The sequence below is a fragment of the Aethalodelphis obliquidens genome, unplaced genomic scaffold (assembly GCF_003676395.1).
Source record: "Aethalodelphis obliquidens isolate GAN/ISIS:26980383/991018 unplaced genomic scaffold, ASM367639v1 scaffold3, whole genome shotgun sequence".
NCBI classification, from domain to species: domain Eukaryota; kingdom Metazoa; phylum Chordata; class Mammalia; order Artiodactyla; family Delphinidae; genus Aethalodelphis; species Aethalodelphis obliquidens.
The window spans coordinates 28,765,689-28,785,349 of record NW_020837947.1 but is presented as its reverse complement, the minus strand read 5'-3'; the positions used below and the strand labels follow the sequence as shown (position 1 = coordinate 28,785,349).

Genomic DNA, 19,661 nt, shown 5'->3' with positions numbered 1-19,661 from the left:
ATTTTTCATGCAGGATTCACACCAATCAGAGGCCAGGTACTCATGAGCCCGCCTCATGGCCTTTTATTAAATTAGAGCTGCCCACTGGCCTCATCCAGGGCCAGAGGCTTCTGACTGCAGCCCAGCCCTAGAGCAGAGGCCTGTGCCGGCCTGGGAGTGGGGCTCGGGGGGGGGCGCCGCGGGGCCCCGCGCTGCCTGGAGTTCCCAGGGCCGTTACTCGGGTCTCGCTCCCACAGGCAGCACCTTTCACGTCACCCCGCGAGGGTCCTCGAGGACCCCAGCGCAGCCGTTCAAACGGGCGAATGTGCACCCCTGGGAGTCCCCCGGGTCAGTTCACGGCTACTTGGGAGCACAGCCGAGGAAGGGTCTCAGTCCCAAGCGCCCAGCTTCCACGTGAGCCGAGCCGCCGCTGCTCCTGCCCAGCGCCCCAGTCCCAGCCTGCAGCCGCCCTCTCCCACCTCGCATCCTTCTTGGATCCGGCTACGCCGCTTAGAAGCCTCGGAAGTGCCTCCCGGCTCCCAAGGCAGAATCCTGATCGCAAACCCAAGCTGAGTAAGGAATATCGAAGGGACAGGCGACAGAAGTTTGACCTAAACTCCCTGCGTTATCTATCTATCTATCTAATCTATTTACCCGTGTATCCATTCTTTCATCTTTCATATCCTATCGCTCTATTTTAGGACTAGGATTAGAATTCATTCATGAGAGTTTGATCGCGAAGTCGTAAATTAACGCGAAAAAGCGAAGTAGGACTTTTTCACAGAAAATGTCTTCGTTAGAATTAGAAAAAAAAATAGTTCTTAGGGCTAGCTTCGCTAATTATGTTGAATGGTGGACCTTTTCTATAAATTGAATGAGCTAACGAAAGTTCCAAGGTTTTGACAAAAAACAAACAAAAAACCCTAAAATCCGTTTATATTATACATTACGCCAGAAATTACGTGCTCATGTTTAGCTACCAGCTAAAGATGTACAAGGGATACCTAGTTTTCTCGAAATCTTTTCAAGCGGTTTTCAAGCACAAGTCTAGCCTAGTCCACACCCACCAGCCCCACCTCGCCAAGCTCTCCAACAGGCCGGGCCGGACCGGGGCACCAGGAAGGAGGAAAGGAAAACGGAGGAAGGGGCGGGGGAAAGTGACGGGAGCAGTGAGAGCCGGAAGTGGTTGGCTAGCGAGGAGCCCAGGAGCGCCCTGTCCGGCGGCGCTCTAGCCTCCGCGCGCTGTCTCTGTGCTCCCCCGCGTCTCGTCTATTTATTGTCGCGGGGAAGCAGCGGCCGCCCTGTACCCGGAACAACAAAGCACGAAAGACTGAGCCCGAGCCTCGGGGGCTCCTAGCAACGGGCCGGGGCGGGAGTTCCATGGAGACTGGGGAGCGCGCCCGCCTCATCATTATCCTTGTCCTCCAGCTTATCCTTCGCGCCCGCCGCAACCGGCAGCAGCGCTGCCGCCGCGTCCTCTGCCGCCGCCCGCTCTTCCCACGGTAACCCGGTCGGCGACCCTGGGCGGGGGGAGCGCGGGCGACCGAGCTGCCTGAGTGCCGGGTGCGGGGCGACTTGGCGCGGGGCTGCGTGTGCGGAGCCGGGGCCGTGCTGCGGGTGGGGTGTGTGCGGGCGGATGCCTGAGGGAGAGGCGCTCAGATGTAGGAAATTGGTCCGGGGGCCGAGGGAGGGTCCAGTTCTTAGGAGGACAGGGTGATATTTGGGGGTCTCATCAGGGATAACGGGTTGGGGGTGGGGCGTCACTGCCTGGGAGCGTTATCCAGCGAGGTGTAGGGTAAGAAAAGAGGTATTTTATTTTTCCTGTTAGCCACCACTGGGAAAGACAGGAGAAGGGAGATTCCCCATCCGTCTCTATGGAGCCCTCCCCCAGGGGAAGAGAAATCGTGCAAAGATGCTAGCGGGTCCGTTGCTTCCCAGAAAACTTCCAACGGCCTTTGCCGCGGCGGGCCGGCTCCCAAATAGCACCTTCGTCGGTTCCTGGTTCTGGCAATGCCAACAGCCTCGCTTTATGTTATTATTAGTAGTAGAATTAACAGAAATTAGACTTGATGAAGAAGGATCTGGAACTGAGGAAGATAAAATGGATAGTAGGTAGGGCTAAGCAGGGTTGAGAGTCGGGATAAGCAAGCGCTTAATGATAGCCAGTAGAAGCTCTAAAAGTAAATTTAATTGGGAATGACGGTTTTTAAACTCTCTCCTTCTGCCGAGATGTGCATCTGCGGGCTGTGTCAGTGTGCTCATTGCGATAGGATTCAGACTGCAGCCAATCCACATCTGTGAGCTCTCTGACTGCATCTGTCACCTGCAGTTCCAGAGCGACACTGGCAGTTAACCAGCGTTAGGCTTGTGTATTTAGGGTTAAGAACAGTGCCTTAAAACTGGCTCAAGGAAAGAAACGGAAACAAGCTTGGTGTGATTATTGTGTGAAGAAATAATAACAGATTCCTTGGGGAAACTGGGAAAGAGAAATATGAGAAGGTTCAGCTCTTCTAGTACAATCTGCAGTCTCTTGGAAAGTTTGAGAAAATGGCAGTTCATTCAAATCGAGAAAGGATTTTTATCACTGTGTGGTTTAAAGAATTATTCGCAGTTGATATGTTAAATGCCAGTTTATGCTATCTCTTTAAGCCTTACGTCTCTAACTATTTAATGGTTTTATGCTTTCCAAAACCATTCTAGGTCAGTAAATGAGGTTTTCCTGTGGCGTGCTGAAACGGCCATGTATGCATACTACAGTAATACTATTTTTGTGTCCAGTGGGAACAAAGCTCTTTATATAAAGCTGAAGATTAAAGATGAAAATAAAATTGATAAATAACAGAAGCAGTGATGTCAACCACAGTTTCTATTTGTTCCTTACCTTTTTCGCTAAGTCTGGCTTGTCTTAAGCAAATAGGTTTCATCCTTGTCCCCCAGCCCGCTTTTTTCGTAATGATCTGCCGCTCTGTGCTCTTGATTGGTTGATGCCAGAACAGAGTTTTTGACTTTGGCATTTTCATGGAATTGAGGTGCAGCATCTCTTGTTACGGAATTTCATATATGTGCAAAGAGGTGGGCAGTTTCCTTTGACAAAGATGGGAAGTATAAACATTGGGAAACTTAAAATTGCATTTTAAACCTCTTAAGAAGAAAAACCTAATATTGTCATCTTTAGGTTAGTGAATCAAGGACTTTTTCTTAATCTCTTCATGTAGCTGTACTTCTGTGAATGTTCTGGGGGGTGACCACATTTGAGGGTATTGGACGTTGAGTCCCAGGATTTTCTCAGTGTGTATGAGACTTAGTGAGTTCCCTCAGTCTCAGGGCTGCCATCACACTCACTTCGTTTAGATTTTATTTGCTGTTGCCTCTATCCCTTACCCCTTCTGTGTTTGATGGGGGAAAGGATTTAAGCCCCGACTTCCACCTTTATTAACAATCCCTGCTTTCCCTGCTCTCTGCTCCAACACTCCCAACGTTTTGTGTTGTCTTAGTTCCTCTCCTTACTTAATCACATCCCAATCAAAAGTGATTTTTTATGATATTTGTATTATTTCTGTTTCTTATGGAATTTTCAACATATGTCCTTGGCCTGTATATCCTTTTCATTAATGTTACTTTGTCTGTTGCATTTTCCTTCTGTATCCCTCCCCTGATATGGAAAATGGAGTGATCATGTCAGATGCTCTGTATTTATTCTGAATACAACAGGTAAGAGCCTTAAACCAAGAATCAAGACTGCATTGAAATAAGACACGTAAAAATATTTGAACGTTTAGGAATAGAAGGTGTTTCAGAAGTCCAAGTGGTAACACTGTAATTGGAGATGTAGTCACTTTTTTAAAAATAAAAGAGTATTGTAGAGCCTGCTGTGTGTTTTTAATTGAACCTTAGATTTTCATAATTTGTACTCTAAAAACCTTTTCTTAACATCCATCTTTTCTGATCATTTTGCATCTGAATACTTGACTGAAATTACACTTTGCCAAATTAGAGGGAACAATTTAAGTGAGTCCCACAATTTTGTTTCATGTGGAAAATTGTCATGTCGAAATTTGTGTGGATGTATACATATATAGAATGTGCAGAGTTTGCTGTAAGGTAGAATGAATACATGCAGAATCTATAGCTGAATAGTTTTGGAGAGCGTTCTTTCTTAGCACGGGTGTGGCACAGTATTTAAAAATCAGCAAATATTGTATAATCTAGTTGAGTGGGTATTAGTGCTGTTTTTAGGTGAGGAGGCCCGTAATTACCTGGTGATTGATTTCTTTCTGTTGCATCATAGACCATGTGATGAATTATTATTGCTATGAAAAATAAAGTGTAAATTGATTGTAGAATTGATAGTAGAATGTTTCCACAATGGCTCAACACCTGTAGTGCTTTGAAAATTTAGCTGTATTGTGACATTTGAAATAATAAATAAAGATTTCCTGAAATTTACACTCATGTTTGTTGTACCTTTAATATGTTTGATGCCACGGCAGGTGTACAAAGCTGGATGGAAGTGTTTCTCTTCAGGTGCTTTTTGTGCACTTGTAGATAGCAGAGAAATGACATGCATAGATACTAAAACATGACAAACCTAAATTTGAATTTTAAATCCTTTATTACGTACTGCCTGGTGCTATAGTTATTGATGTATGGATTTCATCGTGCCTGCTAAATTAGAAGTTTCTTGGGAATCGGGACTGTAAGTCGCCATCATATTGTATGTTCATGTTGCATATGTGTGTATTTTGAAGATTAACATATTAATAAAAGGATGTATATATATTTCATTTCTTTCACTTCAGGGACTTATCTAGTGGATGAGGGGAACCTTTAGGCATCTAATCTAATTAGGAATCTAATTCCTGATGCCTAAAATTAACTTTTTATACTGGCTGCAAATTCTAAACAGCAAAATTTCTCAAACATGATTAGGGCTTTTTTTTTTTTTTTTTTAACCAATTCAAATAATAAAAATAATGGTTTACTGCCTTGAGTTGATACAGTATTTGCTCTTGTTACGTGACTGCCACTTCGGGTAATTTCAGAAGGGTGAAAGAATATATTTATCTGAGGTCTTTCCAGGCCACGTAGACAAATTTGATTTTTGTATTGTGACACAATTTATTTAGAAGAAAAATGGAGTGTATGTGTTTGTACAGTTGTGAAAAAGCAAGATTCCAGAAGTACGTCATTAGTGGAAAGGAATCAGGTCATATCAAAAATTGTACTTATCTGGTCTTATCTTGTGACTAAAGGGTGACAAAATTCACAATTTGGTTTAAATGGCTTGTTTTGTAATGGAAGGTGTGCTGCTGACGATCCCATTAAATGCTAAAAAAAACACAAGGTGAATTCTGGGACAGTTCAAATCAGCCTTCATGTGGGAGTCCATAATGAAGCTGTTTGAAATTTCACCAAAAAAATACAGCACAAAACTTTGGCTGGCGATTTTGACCATGCAGTATTCATCCGTCAAGAAAGAATACTGAAAATCAGGTTGCATCTGAAGGACAGTCTTCTCAGGACATGTGTGGATGACTCTTGGTACTATAATTGTGTTTACCATCATAGACTTCTGTCCATAGACCTTGATCCATGATACGTTTTTGTTTTTTAACTCACTAGGTGAGAACTCACAACATTTTGAAAGTCAGAATTTGTTTTTATTAACTAAATGGTTCCAGATATCAGGCATTAACCTTTTTCCTTCTGATAAATTACAAGTATTTTCATCGTAAAACCAGTTTTTTTTGTTTGTGTGTTTTTTGCGGTACGCGGGCCTCTCACTGTTGTGGCCTCTCCCGTTGCGGAGCACAGGCTCCGGACGCGCAGGCTCAGCGGCCATGGCTCACGGGCCCAGCCACTCCGCGGCATGTGGGATCCTCCCAGACCCGGGCACGAACCCTTGTACCCTGCATCGGCAGGCGGACTCCCAACCACTGCGCCACCAGGGAAGCCCTGTAAAACCAGTTTTGATCAAAATCAGTTACGCTTTCTTGGGATTAGGGTTAGTATAGCGCTTAAGAGTATGGACTCTGGAGACAGGCTGCCTGTGTTCAGCGTGGTGGCGATGCTGCTTGTTAGTGGTGTGGCCTTGAGCAAGTTTTTTCACTGCCTTCGTTCCCCAGTTTCCTCATCTTCAAAATGGGGTTCATATAAGTACTACCTCATAGGGTTGCTGTGAAAAGTAAGTGTAAAGCACTTAGCACACTGTTCTGCAGAGTTAGCTGAAAAACTACTAGCTGGTGCTTGACTCAGTGGTGTGAGGTGTAGTACATTAAAGGTGAACCATTAGACCACTCAGATGCTTTGTTTCTTTCCTTTGGAGGCTATTAAAACAGTGAAATTGTTTGTGATGCTGGCTATTGGACTCATCTCTGCTGTTAGGTCTTGGGAGGGGGAAGCACTTTTGTTTTAATTTTGGATCATCACACAGACATCTGGTTATCACTTATGGCAGATGGATTCAGTAAAAAGAGACATCTCTGTTTCTTGGAAAAGGACGGCCAACAAAGCCCGGTCTGGCACCATGTTGCAGCTATTGAAATGCTATTTCCCTGTGGACTTCACTGCTTGTTTAGTTGTGTGGTACTTCTGAATAAAAGGAATAGACCCCAGTGGTTTCATTTAGCAGAATTAGCCCTTTTTTAGAAGACACTGTTTTTTACTTGTATAGCCTTAGGTGGTGGTAAACTTGAAACTTATTGGTGTCATTATCACTTGGGTTTTCTGTGTCACTATAAATGTGCTCTACATAGTAGCTTTCTTGTAATTTTAGAGGTAGCTGAAACTACTGCTGTGCTCCAATAATTCAAGTGGCTCAGGAATGACTGCATACGATTGCAAGATTATTTGTTTATGGTAAGGCTGACACCAAATACTGAGGCTGCCTAGTAGGGGATAACCTGATCATTATAGCTTTGTTTATTAGGCTGCTATTGAAATGGCTAACTTTTTAATGTTAAATCCAAATGTTTTAGTTTAGTTGTGTGGACCTTTGAAACTGTTGACTAGAAAATAAATATTTCTCTTAAGTACAATGTATCACAAACTGTTCTTTCCTATATTGGCTAATATGTAGGTCTTGGTTTTTAGTTGAAATAATATTTTTTATAAAACATATAGAAGTTTATATAAAACATTATTAAAAGTATGTTTTGCTTTAAATCTACAGGGATAAAGTTTTATAATTCTTTCTTCTATATTGTGCAGTTTCTGTTTTAGTTGGTTTTTATAACCACCCCGCCAAGAAGATTGGCAAATATGCTTGTATTTAGAGGCATGACTTCTGTTTTCCTGATTGAAGAGAGTGACATTTAGTTGATACTGTTGATTTCATTGCGTACTAATAACTACATTGGCCAGAATAGATGAGGTATTGATATAATATTGTTAACATAATTCCTGTAGCCATCATGGATTCTGGGTCTAAAAAAATATTGAGATAAGCAAGGAAATGATCATGGCTGTTTCATATATATACTCGCACATGTATATATCCTTTAATTTTAGATATTCTGAGGACTGTATTGGGAGATTTTTAGGACAGCAGGTCTCCAAAGTGTCAATACTGTTGCCCAGAATAAAACCTGGGTGTTTTATTCTGTCTAATACATTGTTAACGTTTCCCCGGTGTTCTTAACACCACCCTTTTTCAGGGACCGGTGTTGCCATCTTTCAGATATGAAGATAATAAAATCAGTGTGTAACCCAAAAGTGCAAATCTGAAGATGGGCATTTGGTTTATGAGTATGGCCAACACTTATAGACCGTATCATTGTTTGAACCTCTGTTAAGATTCACGATGAACCTGCAGCTTATGTGGAGCAAGAACCTCTCCATTCTTTTTAATTTGCCAGATACTTTTGTTGAACCACAAAACCTTTTATCTTTCACCTGCTTATGGCTGCAGTGAACCTCTTGGGCATCTCCAGTTTCTTGTATGTATGTGCAGCCTAGTGAGGTTGTAATGAGCAACCGTTAATTGCTCATGGGTTGACCACATCCCAGGACGTGGCAGGTTAGGGTGGTGGTAGGAGCCACAGCCATGTTGAAGGCACAGTCACCAGTTCATTAGATCTTCCTCAACACCAACCTGATGTGCTCATCTCAAAGGTCCACCAGATTGCTTAACTCAGTTCTCTCCTCTTTTTTGTTGTTGATGGGGGAGGACCTGAAGTAAGGGATGTGATGTGGCTCAACAGTTCACAACTGATAAAAAGCTCTATGAATAATACTTTTTCCATTATCTCAGCAGCATATTGATAATGTAAGTCTTTAGAGAAAACCTTTGGCTGGCCGGTAATCTTGAAAATTCTGCTTCAATGCATAGTGTAAACCTACTTAGGTGATAGTTTAATTTGTCTGTACATTAAGAATGTGTGCCTTTTAGTTACTGTTTGTAGGCTTTTTGTTTAGGGCCTGTTAAATTAGAAGAGTTTCAGATGTCTGAAACTATATTCTTAACTTAATTTGTCTGTATTGTATCCTCACTCTCACTTTCTAAAGAGAGGAATAATGGCTTTATTATCACACCCTGTTTAAAGGATGGTTGTTATGCTGAAGGTAACTGACAGGGTAGCTAGTCTATAACCAGCTTTCATGGAATAAACTTAGGATATGGATGAGTTAGGACCCTTGGGGCTGAAATGGAGAGTGTAGCTTAGGAAAAGGGAAAGAGAATATATACCAAAAGTGCTAAGGGTCTGTATGTGTGTTTTAACCAAAATTATTCTTTCCTTACATCAGAACGGTATTATATTTCTGTATTTGTGAAAACTCCTAGAACACAGTTGCCCTTTAGGACTTGGGGGTCTGAACTAAAACCGGTCTCTTGAGTTGATGACCAAGTGCCAGCCACTAAGCCACATTCTAAAGACATTTATATTAAATTGTTCTCTTTAAGGAGCATGGTGCCTACAGTCTAGTAGAGTGGACAGTTATAATACAGTCAGTGCCCTTACATTTGTTGGGCCCTCACTTGGGGTCTCTTCTGTCAGTGTTGCATGTGGCTGGCTCCTGCTTAGCCTTCCAGATCTCATTTTAAGAATAATTTCTCATCTCTGAGGAAGTTAAGGGACCTTCCTGGATCACTCTAGAGTTTCTCTTTATAACATAGATCACATTCTCTAATTATTTTCATGGCTTGTCCTTTTTCATTGTCTGTTTCTTCCACTGGAATACAACTGCCATGAGGGTTTCTTACCTGACTGTTTTGTTCTGAGCTGTATTCCCAGTGTCTAGCCGTAGTGCTTGGTTCATATCCATTGCATGCTAATGAATACAGTTGTGAGTAAGAGTTTGTTAGTTGAAGGAGTGGGGAAGGGGCATCCTAGGCAGATATAAAATCAGGAAAGGGTCAGCTGTTGCAAGAGGAGTGGTAAAAAGTTGTGAAGCAGTTAAGGTGTGTTGGAAGTGGAAGATTAGGTTATAAAACTTAATTTGGAGACATGAAACTCACTGCATTCCAAGCTGTCTATGTAAGAGAGCCAAGAGATATTTATTTAAACAGGGGTGTGGCACAGTTAGGAAGACAATTCTGGTAGCTTATTTGGTAGATGGACTAAATTGTGGAGACTGCAAGCAGAGAATTCCACTAGAAGGCTGTAGCCTTAATGGCACGTGAAAGCCTAACGTCAAACACTGACGCTTGGGATGCAGAAAAGAAGCTAGACGAGAAGCTAACTGGGTGTAGGAGAAAAAGGAGAAATGAAGGATGATTCTGAAATTTCGGATTCAGGTTTGAGAGGGGTGGCGGCTCCATTAACTAAAATTAGGAATCTGGAGACAGCAGGTGTTTCTGAGGGGATTAATTATTAGTGTTGGATGTGTTGGTTTACCTTAATGAATATGCCTACCAGACAGGAATATGGTTTCAAATCTCTGATAGGTCAGGATTGAAGTAAGAGCCATAAATTTATGGGTAGCAGTCGAAGTCTGGAAAGCTTAAATTGGAAAGGGATTTAAGGCAGTTGTTTATAACCTTCAAGGATCTTAAACTCATTTGAGAATATGAAGAAAATAATGGCCTCCTCAGATGTACATCCACATTTGTGTGGATATGATTTCAAGGGGGTTTGCACCTCTGAAACCAATTGTTGAGCTCTTCAGGGACTGTCGTGGACTTCCCTGAAGAATTTATGACATAAGAGGCAGACAGAGCAGTATTTGAGATGGGGAGAACCTAGGAAAGGTGCCTCAGAAGCCCAGGATAGGGGATGGTGAGGAAGAATCGGGGGAATCAGGGGTTCCCAGGGCTTATGCTCTGGAGAGGTCCAGTAGGAGGGAGTGTCAGCTGTGACATTGGATTCAGCAATGAGCAGTTCATTTGTAACATTTCATCCCATGCAGAGGCAGAAGGCAGATTGTGACCGTTCAATGCATGAATCCAAGTTAAGGAAACAATGCATGGGAAAGAGTGCAGAAGTCTTGATGTTCTGTATGATAAACAGTCCTGATATGAGAATATAACCCATTTTAAGGACCTGCTGAAAGGGAAATTCCATTATTTTGTTGACCTGTTGTGGCGTTTCAGCCCAGTGGTTCTCAACTGACTGCCCCATTAGAAACAACTTGGAAATGTTTTTAAAATCAGGGCCCTACAAAGGTTAGTTAATCAATATCTTTGGGGCTTGTACCTCTTTATAGCTTTTATTTTGTTTGTTCTGTTTTGGGTTTTTCTTAAAAGTTAAGAACCAATGTTCCCATCAGAAAACCTCCTTATCACTCTTTTTATGCGTCTGTGTTAGAATACTTTCTTTAATTGTACGTTATTATCAATTACTCAGTTTACTGTTGTGCTAGGTTTAAATCAGTGCCCTTTAGTCCTTCTCACAGACGTTAGTTTCCAATTTAAAAAATTTTATGGCTTTCTTCTGATCTTCAACCAAGTTCTACATATTTATCTTTTTTGAGTGGTACAGCCCTCAATCAGTGAAAGATCTGCCCATTTCTGAGTAAGACAGGAAATTCTTAATGGTGCTTACATGTGGAAAGAGTATTCATTCTGCAGTCCCTTTTACTTTTATTTAAGTATGTTACATTTTTTACTAAATAGTAAAAACTATTTTTTAACTAGAAAAGTTTGAACTCTGTACACTATTTTCCAAGTAGCTAATTTCATAATAGCTACATAAGAATTTCATAATTCTTACCTTCCTTTTTTAAAAAAATGGCAGTCATACATGACCTAGGCCTTAAACAGGTTGTCTCCATTAGAGCAGACATTTTATATGAAGGGTAAACCTGTAAAATCAGTTGAAAGGAAACTGTCAAAATAGGAAATTCCACCTGTTGTGTTTTCAACTTGCAGTGTTTTCTCTGGATTAAATTCTTGATGAGCTGTTAGCAGTTCAAGTTTGAATCCTGTGTTCATACCCTTGAAATAAAAATCAGATTATGGAAAAAATTGAACTTTATGCATGCCAACCTTGACACCAACCACAAGCTGAAAGGGGGTTTATTCTGTTTTTTAGCAAACTAATTAATTAATATTTTTACTTGCGAAGAAAATGATAATCTTTAAAAAATTCTGTTGTGTTATTAGCATCAGCTTAATGGCTAGAGTAGTCTCACAAATTGTAGTTGCTTATTATGGGTAACTTAGGGCAAATATTAAGATTCTCTGTAAAGAGACAAACTTCCTCGTTTTTTAAATAATAGCTCATAATATGGGAAAATAGGGATGCATGTAAGACCTTCTGGGAAGAACTGAGGCCTTACACTTAAAATGAACTGATAAATTTACACTTTAAATGAAATGAACAGATGAATAGTTTTGTTACAATTTAATATTCAGTTTTCCTGTTTTTGCAGGTACCTAGCTAAGTAAATGTTGGCAAAATGTCTGTTTTGTAATTTGTAGTAGACTTGGTGAGACTCTTCTCCCCGTCTCTTCTCTCTCCTTCTCCTCCAGACTCCCAACTCCCCACCCCACAAAAAACCCACACAATCAACAACTACTTTTTGTTTTGGTTTGAAACGGTTTTGTTATTGTTGTTGTTGTTTTAATTCACTGTTAAATTTAGTTGTTTTTTAAATACTGATTTCATTTACCAGATACATCAAAATTGTATTCTTTATTTTTACCCTTGCTTTTAGCCCTGAAGCAACATGATCTGTTTTTGTGTTCCAAAGCTGGAGAACCACAATGAATAACTGGAAATCCTTTCCATTTTTGAACATTTCTCTATCCGTGGAAGATGAAGAAAGGAGATAATTATAGTAACAATAAGAATAGCTAAATTTGAATGCTTACCGTGTACAAGTACTATGCTAAATGCTCTGCATGAAATTTTAGTTTTCCCAACACTTGGCACTAGGTGCTGTTATCTGCCTTATCCTACAGATGTGGACATTGAGGCACAAAGGCGTTAAATAACTTCCCCAAGGTCACACGACTGATAAGTGGTAGAGTCTGGATTTAACCCAAGTAATCTACTCCAGAGCCTGCGCTCTTAAAACTTGTGTCTGTGTGTGCATGTGTAGAGATGCTGCTGTTTAATAATCTCAAGCTAACAGTTAACCTCTCATAGACACTTTATTGAATGTGTCTCATGCCTTGGGCACTATTCCAAGACTTGGGTACAAAAATAAGTAAGAATTGATCACGCGTCCAAGGAGCTTATTGTCTACCAAGGAGACAGAAATACAAAATTTCACTGTAGTGTGGGAAAGTGCTGTGTAGTAGTACAACTAGCAGCGTGGTCATGAGACTCGGAGCATTCATCATGGTAATGGACGCTCTGGCTCAGTCTTGGAGATCAGATGTCGTAGTTCCTTTGATTTCTTATTTTACCCATCATGGTTTTAATTACCTTCTGTATGAGGGTTTCCAAGTTTTCACCTCCAGTCTAGACCTAGGCCTGTCCTGAGCAGTGGCTCTTACCTGATTGTCTGTATCTCCTCTTGGATGTCTCACAAGTTCCTTCAAGTTAACATGTCCAAAACAGAATCCTTACCCCTCCTCCTTTTCCCATCTCCCCTTGCAAACCTGCTCTCCCTTCAGTGTTCCTGTCCCAGTAGATAGTATCTTAGGCCACAAACCTAGAGTCATCCTCCATCTCCCTTTTCCTCTTTCCCATATCAGTCACAAAGCTCTGTTCACTCTGCCTCCCAAAAATGTCTCTCTTCAATCTACTTCTTTCCGTCTTCATCCACCCTGCTCCCACGACTGTCCTCTCTCACCAGGACTGCCGCACTAGACCCTAACTGAGTTTTCTGCCTGTTCTAACTTTGCAGTCCATTCTCCTGTTACAGAAATGGCAGTGATAGATATTCATGAAAAGCAAATACATTATGTCATTTCTTGCTTCTCTTTAGCCCACCATTATCTTGGGATAAACATGAAAATCCTTAACTTGGCCTAGAAGGCATAATTTAACCCCTCCCTGCATCTCCAGCCAGGTCTCATGCCACTTTCCGTCTTCCCGCTCTAGCCAGGCTGGCCCTTCTTCACATCTGAACACTTCACACTGCTCCCTCACCTCAGAGCTGAGAACACCAGCTGTTCCCTCTGCCAAGTCTTGGTCACTGCTGGCCAAGGGCCTGATGCTTAGATTTCCGTTTCATTGTTATAGAATTGATTGAATGAAGGTGATGCTGAGCTATAGAACAAGTAGGAATGAGCTAGGTATAGAAATCGGGATTGATCATTTTTAGCAGAAGGAATAGCATAAGCAAGCAAAAGGCTGATATTTCTTTACATATAAGAGCTTTTTACAAATCAGTAGGATATCTCAGAAGGAAAATGAACAAAGGGTATGAGGCAGTTAACATAGAATAAATACAAGTATTCATATTTGCAAAGTTCACCTTCATTAGTGTTCAAGGAAAATCAATTCAATATTGCTATTTTTCTTATCTCAGGTTGTCAAAGGTTTTTATAAAATCCTTTGTTGACTAGATATGACACCATATGCATATGATCTCAATCTTGTTTAATATGCACAGATAAATATATGGATTTAGCAGGCTCATGTGCCTACATGAGCATAGAAAAACAGCAGTAATTATCACTGTGGTGAGATTATGGATGACTTTTTTTTTCTTTAAGTATTTCTTATGTAATCAGAAAATGACATGCCATCTTTTAAAATCATATATTAAATCATATAGTAAGACCATGTAATTGAAATACTAAGAAATCTATCCAAAATAAATTTTGCTTTTACATAATAAGGAATCTGTATGCCAGATTTCTCATTTTTGAGTGTGAATCGCCAGATTTCAAGTTGTATTCAGTAAAATACTTTTTTCCTCTTATAATAGTATATTAGTTAAAATTAATATTAATGTTAGCATTGACTAATGTGACAACACTTTAATAGAGCATATTATAATTTGTGAGGTGCTCATTAATCCCTCAAATCAATCATATGGTGAGTAAATAGTGTTGTTTGTATTTTGCAAATAAGGGGAGAAACAGTTTAGAGTCAGCCCCTAGTCACATAGCATCCATTAGACATCCAAAATTTCTTACTTTACAGATACATATTAGCACATATTAAAATAGTGAAATTTGGGCTTCCCTGGTGGCGCAGTGATTGAGAGTCCGCCTGCCGATGCAGGGGACACGGGCTCGTGCCCCGGTCCGGGAAGATCCCACATGCCGCAGAGCGGCTGGGCCCATGAGCCATGGCCGCTGAGCCCGCGCGTCCAGAGCCTGTGCTCCGCAACGGGAGAGGCCACAACAGTGAGAGGCCCGCGTACCAAAAAAAAAAAAAAAAAAAAAAGTGAAATTCTTAAGCAGGCTACTGTTTAAGCATTATTAATATGGGGTAAGTATTGATTATGTATTCTTAAACTGCAAAATACTTTTTTATACTGGAACTTTTTCATGGCAGTGTAAACCATTGAGTTATCTTTCCTTAAGCAGTCATTTTCAGAAAATCAGCATCATTTAAATCTTCCTCCACCACCTTTTAGGCATCATTACAAATATGTTCACTGATTAAAACATATTAATATACTCCTCTTTACTATTTTTTTTTAATAGATAGTTGCTGGCAACCCTCAGAGTTGTTTAAAAAACAGTATCTTTCTCTGTAATAACCTATATGGGAAAAGAATCTGAAAAAGAATAGATATACGTAAAAACTAAACTAAACAACAAACTAAATCACTTTGCTGTACCTCTGAAACTAACACAACATTGTAAATCAACTATGCTCCAGTGTAAAAGAAAAAATAAAATAAAAACAGTATCTTTGTAATTCTCTTAATGTAGATTTTTAAAAATTGTAATAACCATTTTGCTGCCAGTCTTCAGAATTGGTATTTAGATTAAGTCAGAGATAGAAGGTGGAGACATATGTAATGAAGATAGTTTAACTTTCTGTTTAACTTAATGCAGTGATGGTTTTGTACATCAAATACTTTTGCTTTTATTTAAGCATTTAACTGTTTTATATGAGTGGTATACTACATAATCCTTTCCTTTGGAATATACAAGGGTTTTTGTGCCCAGGCATACTGTTAATAAAACTTTCTTTCTTCGTGTGGCTAGAACACAAAAATGCCAACCCCACGGACTGTTGGTATAAAGTATAAGCTGTTGGGCCGTGCAGAGAAATGTCTTCATGATATGATGTCACCATGCCAAACAAAGAATTTGCAATTTGGTCATCTGCCTCCGCCGTTGCCCCTCAGCGCATCTTTCTCCCTTTACTGCCCGTTTGAACACGAATGCTTGTTGAAGGGAAGGTGGGAAGTTCAGAATTGGGATGTTAATTTAACTAAACTAACATAATAGTTCTAGAATGAAAATTGAAATTTAGTATGTAATTCTAGTATGAAATTTAGTATGAAATTTAGTATGTAAATTTGTCTATAGTATGTCTTCATGTAAGATGTTGGAATCCTGGGATTTGAGAATTAGATGGCATCTTAGAAACCATCTAGTGGCATCTTCTACCTAATAAGAGAATCATCCTATAACATTCCCAACTTGGTTAAGTATTTTGCCCTACCTCCCCTTTTTTGGGACACTTACCTTCTGTTGAGGCTTCTGCTTTGCAGGTATTTGCTTTTTGGTGTGGCTTTATGAGGCCTGCTTCCGTGCGACTTCATTTGGATCTTTCAGTTTCCTTTTTATTCAGACATTTGAGAGCAACTGCTATCTTTCCTTTCTTGTGCTAAATGTCCTGAGACTCTCCTCATACAACTATTTTTATATCTCATGCCATCCTACTTTCCTCTGGTTATCTGGATATCAGTGCCCTCTTTAAATGATAAGGTCAGGATATTCTAGATGTTTTAGTAGCAAAGAGGCTAGTAATTCCTTTGCTCTGAATAGTCCTTTCTAACCTAGTTTTTCTTTTTTTTGTAAGTAATATAATTAAAATCCATGTTGTCTTAGTGTGACTTACTGTAAGGAAATTCTTTTTTTCTTTTAAAACAGCTTTTAAAAATTATTGTGGAAATTTTTAGACAGAAATGTCGGGAGAGTAGTGTAACGAATACGCATATATCCTATCACCTAGATTTAATCATTAGTAAGAGATGAGGCAGTAGTGTGGTACTTTTTTGTCTTAAAATAGAATTATACCTACTATCCAGATTCATTCTGTACCTCAGAATAGGTTGTCCAAATTTGTTTGGTTCCTGTGGTAAGATTCCAGATAGTGAGGGACTCATCTGAAACTTTATCCAAATCTATTTGTTACCGAGTTCAGACAGTGGAAGATTCCTGTATCTTAAATTACAGACATGGCATTTCCCCCGTGAATATTTCAATATGCATGTCTGAAAAATAAGCATAATTGTCTATATGACCACTCTATTATTTCACCTAACAGAATTAACAGTAATTCCCTAATGTCATCTATCATACCCAAATTTCCTCTTATAACTGTTTTGTTCAAACCAGGAACCAATCAAGGACCATGATATACAGATGTTTTATTCACTTTATTTATTTTTTTATTGGAGTATAATTGCTTTACAACGTCGTGTTAGTTTCTGCTGTACAATGAAGTGAATCAGGTATATGTTTACATATATCCCCCCCGCCCCGGACCTCCCTCCCACCCCCGCCTCCCACCCATCTAGGTCATCACAGAGCACCGAGCTGAGCTCCCTGTGCTATACAGCAGGTTCCCACTAGCTATCTGTTTACACATGGTAATGTATTTGTGTCAAACCTAATCTTCCAGTTCATCCCACCCTCCCCTTCCCCCCACCCCAGTGCCCACACGTCCGTTCTCTATGCCTGCGTTTCTGTTCCTGCCCTGCAGATCCGTTCATCTGTACCATTTCTCTAGATACCACATATATGTGTTAATACACAGTATTTGTTTTTCTCTTTCTGACTTACTTCACTCTATATGACAGACTCTAGGTAAAAATGTGAGCTTTACATTTATTAGCACTAAATTTTATTTTATCGCTGTCGCCCCATTGCACTAGTGTAGGGATCTGCACACTTTTTCTTAAAGGACCAGATAGTAACTATTTTAGGCTTATAGGTCATTTGGTTTTTGTCACAACTACTCAGCTCTGCCACAGAGTCATTATGTAAACACATGAGCATGGCTGTGTTTCAGTATGACTTGTTTTTTTTTTTTTTTAACAAATCAGGCCCTGGCCCATTGGTTGTAGTTTGCTGACCCCTGCCTAACCTCTTATGATCTCTGTTTTTTTCTGTTAATGTGACTGTTCTCAAGTTTTGTGTCAATTCACTAAATCATACTATCTGGTTGCGATATTCTACTACCTGTGAATCCTTTAAACAGTTATAGCTACCATTTAGTGAACACATGCTGTATGCTGTGTACTTGACATAAATAATCATATTTAATCCTTAAAAGCACCCGGGGAGATGCAGTGATGTTATCGCCGATTTTCAGAAGAAAAAATTAAGACTTAGAAAGAGGTCAGGTAACTTACCCAGTATCACACACCTAAATGTAAACACTAAGTCACCCTGCCCTTTTGTAAGGTTTAAGCTGTAGTATTAAACAGATATGAAAGAAGACCCTCTTTCTAAAAGGCTTTTGTCCATCTTAGTCCTAGGCATGTGTTGAGAGACGATCGAGTAATCTGTTGGGATCAGGAACACAAAATGTCTCTTTCCTAAGCTGCTGTTTTGGGGGCTTTATAAAGAATACGAGGTTAGTTTGAATGGCGTACCTTATTTGTAGAAGAATGATCTCTAGGACACCACCTGGGTTCACACTGTGTTTGCAATTGTACTATATCCAGTCATTCCCTCCTTCTGCCATTTCTCAAATCATGGACAGTAGTTCCGTGGTTAAACCTTTGAGGACCCGCACCCACAGTATCCTCAGATGCAATTTGAGTACACTTAAAAGTAGCTAGAATCTACTTTTCTGTATTCTCATGTTTATTTTATTCTTTTGGCTTTTAGTTAGATTTTTAGGGTTATTTTTGCATTGTTTTTATAACAGTGTTTATTGTGCCCTTTTAGTTTAAAATGTCTTTCCTGGTGTGGAAAATTTTAAATGTAGTAGTCTCGGATGTAATTTGTCTTAAAAACCAGGAGGTGGCGATGTTTTCCAGGTGATGCTTTAAGGTTGTAGTTGGAATACCACTGGAAAGAGGATCTAACTTGTCCATAAAAGTCAGTGAGCAGGGAAGAAGCTGTTTCAACTTCAATAATGCATTTTAATACAGTGCTAGAAATGTTATTTCTTGAAGTAGGACAGCTTCAGTTTTCAACTTTGCTTTTTATTAGAAGGAAATATTTGACAAACACATGTTAGGCATTTACTTGAGAAACAGGACAAACACATTATTAAACCATGTCTTAATATTAGGCCTTGGGCAGTGGGGAAATTACCAAAGTCACTCTGTTGCCAATTCTCTGAATAGAATAATTGTTAACATTTTGGCATTTTTAGTACATACAGAGATATATAAACCAAAATGAACTCTATCAAACATATATTTATTTTTTACATTATGAACCTCCGTCTACATCCATGTAGTTGTAATTTATAAAGTCTGTTCAGTAGTCTGTTATATGAGACTGCTATACTTTATTTAACCAATCCCTTCTAGATGGGCACGTAGGTTTCTGTTATTAACAGAATTGCAGTGTATATAATCTTATTTATACTTTGCTCAGTTGAATAATTTCTCAAGATGCATTCTTTTTTTTTTTTCAAGATGCATTCTTAATGGTTGACTGCAATTCATCATATACACATATTTTTAATTATTTGAATACACACTACTAGATTATCTCCTGTAGAAATTGTTCCAAATTCTAAGAGAATGCTGGTTTACTTACATCTTCATCAGCAGTGTTTGATGCTTACCAGTATAAATAGTGGTATCTCATTCTTTTAAGTTAGCACTTCCTCATTACCAGTAAATTTAAAAACTGTATATGTCTAAAGGCAAAGACTTTCTAAATAAATAGCTAATTAGTCTAAGAAAAATAATAATGGAAATGTAAATATTGTTAGAATCAAGGGATAATGGAAATATAATATATCCAACTTCAGATGTACCGAAAGCACTTGGTTATAATCGCCTTAAATGTTCATACGAGAAGAGAGAAAAAGTTCAAAACTGAAGTATTAAGCATCCAACTTACTTTCTAATATAAGAAATTAGGAAAAAAATAGATCTGTAGAAGGAAGGAAATAATGAGCATAAGGCAAAAAATTTAATAAAGATCAACTAACTGCCAATAGTTTGTCCTTTGAAGAAACAAAAAA

General features: G+C 39.5%; 1 protein-coding gene across 2 annotated transcripts in view; it reads left to right on the top strand.

Annotated features, from left to right (window-relative positions):
* Positions 1–1,223: 1,223 nt before the first annotated feature.
* The window catches only part of TBPL1 (TATA-box binding protein like 1), a 29,746-nt gene continuing 11,308 nt past the window's right edge, over positions 1,224–19,661 (top strand). Inside the window, exons 1-2 of one of the 2 annotated variants that reach the window (XM_027086051.1) lie at positions 1,231–1,481; positions 6,755–6,837. The gene's annotated coding sequence lies outside the window, so the exon portion shown is untranslated. Of the gene's footprint in view, positions 1,482–6,754; positions 6,838–19,661 lie in introns of both variants that reach the window. The other variant, XM_027086034.1, reaches the window with a different exon arrangement.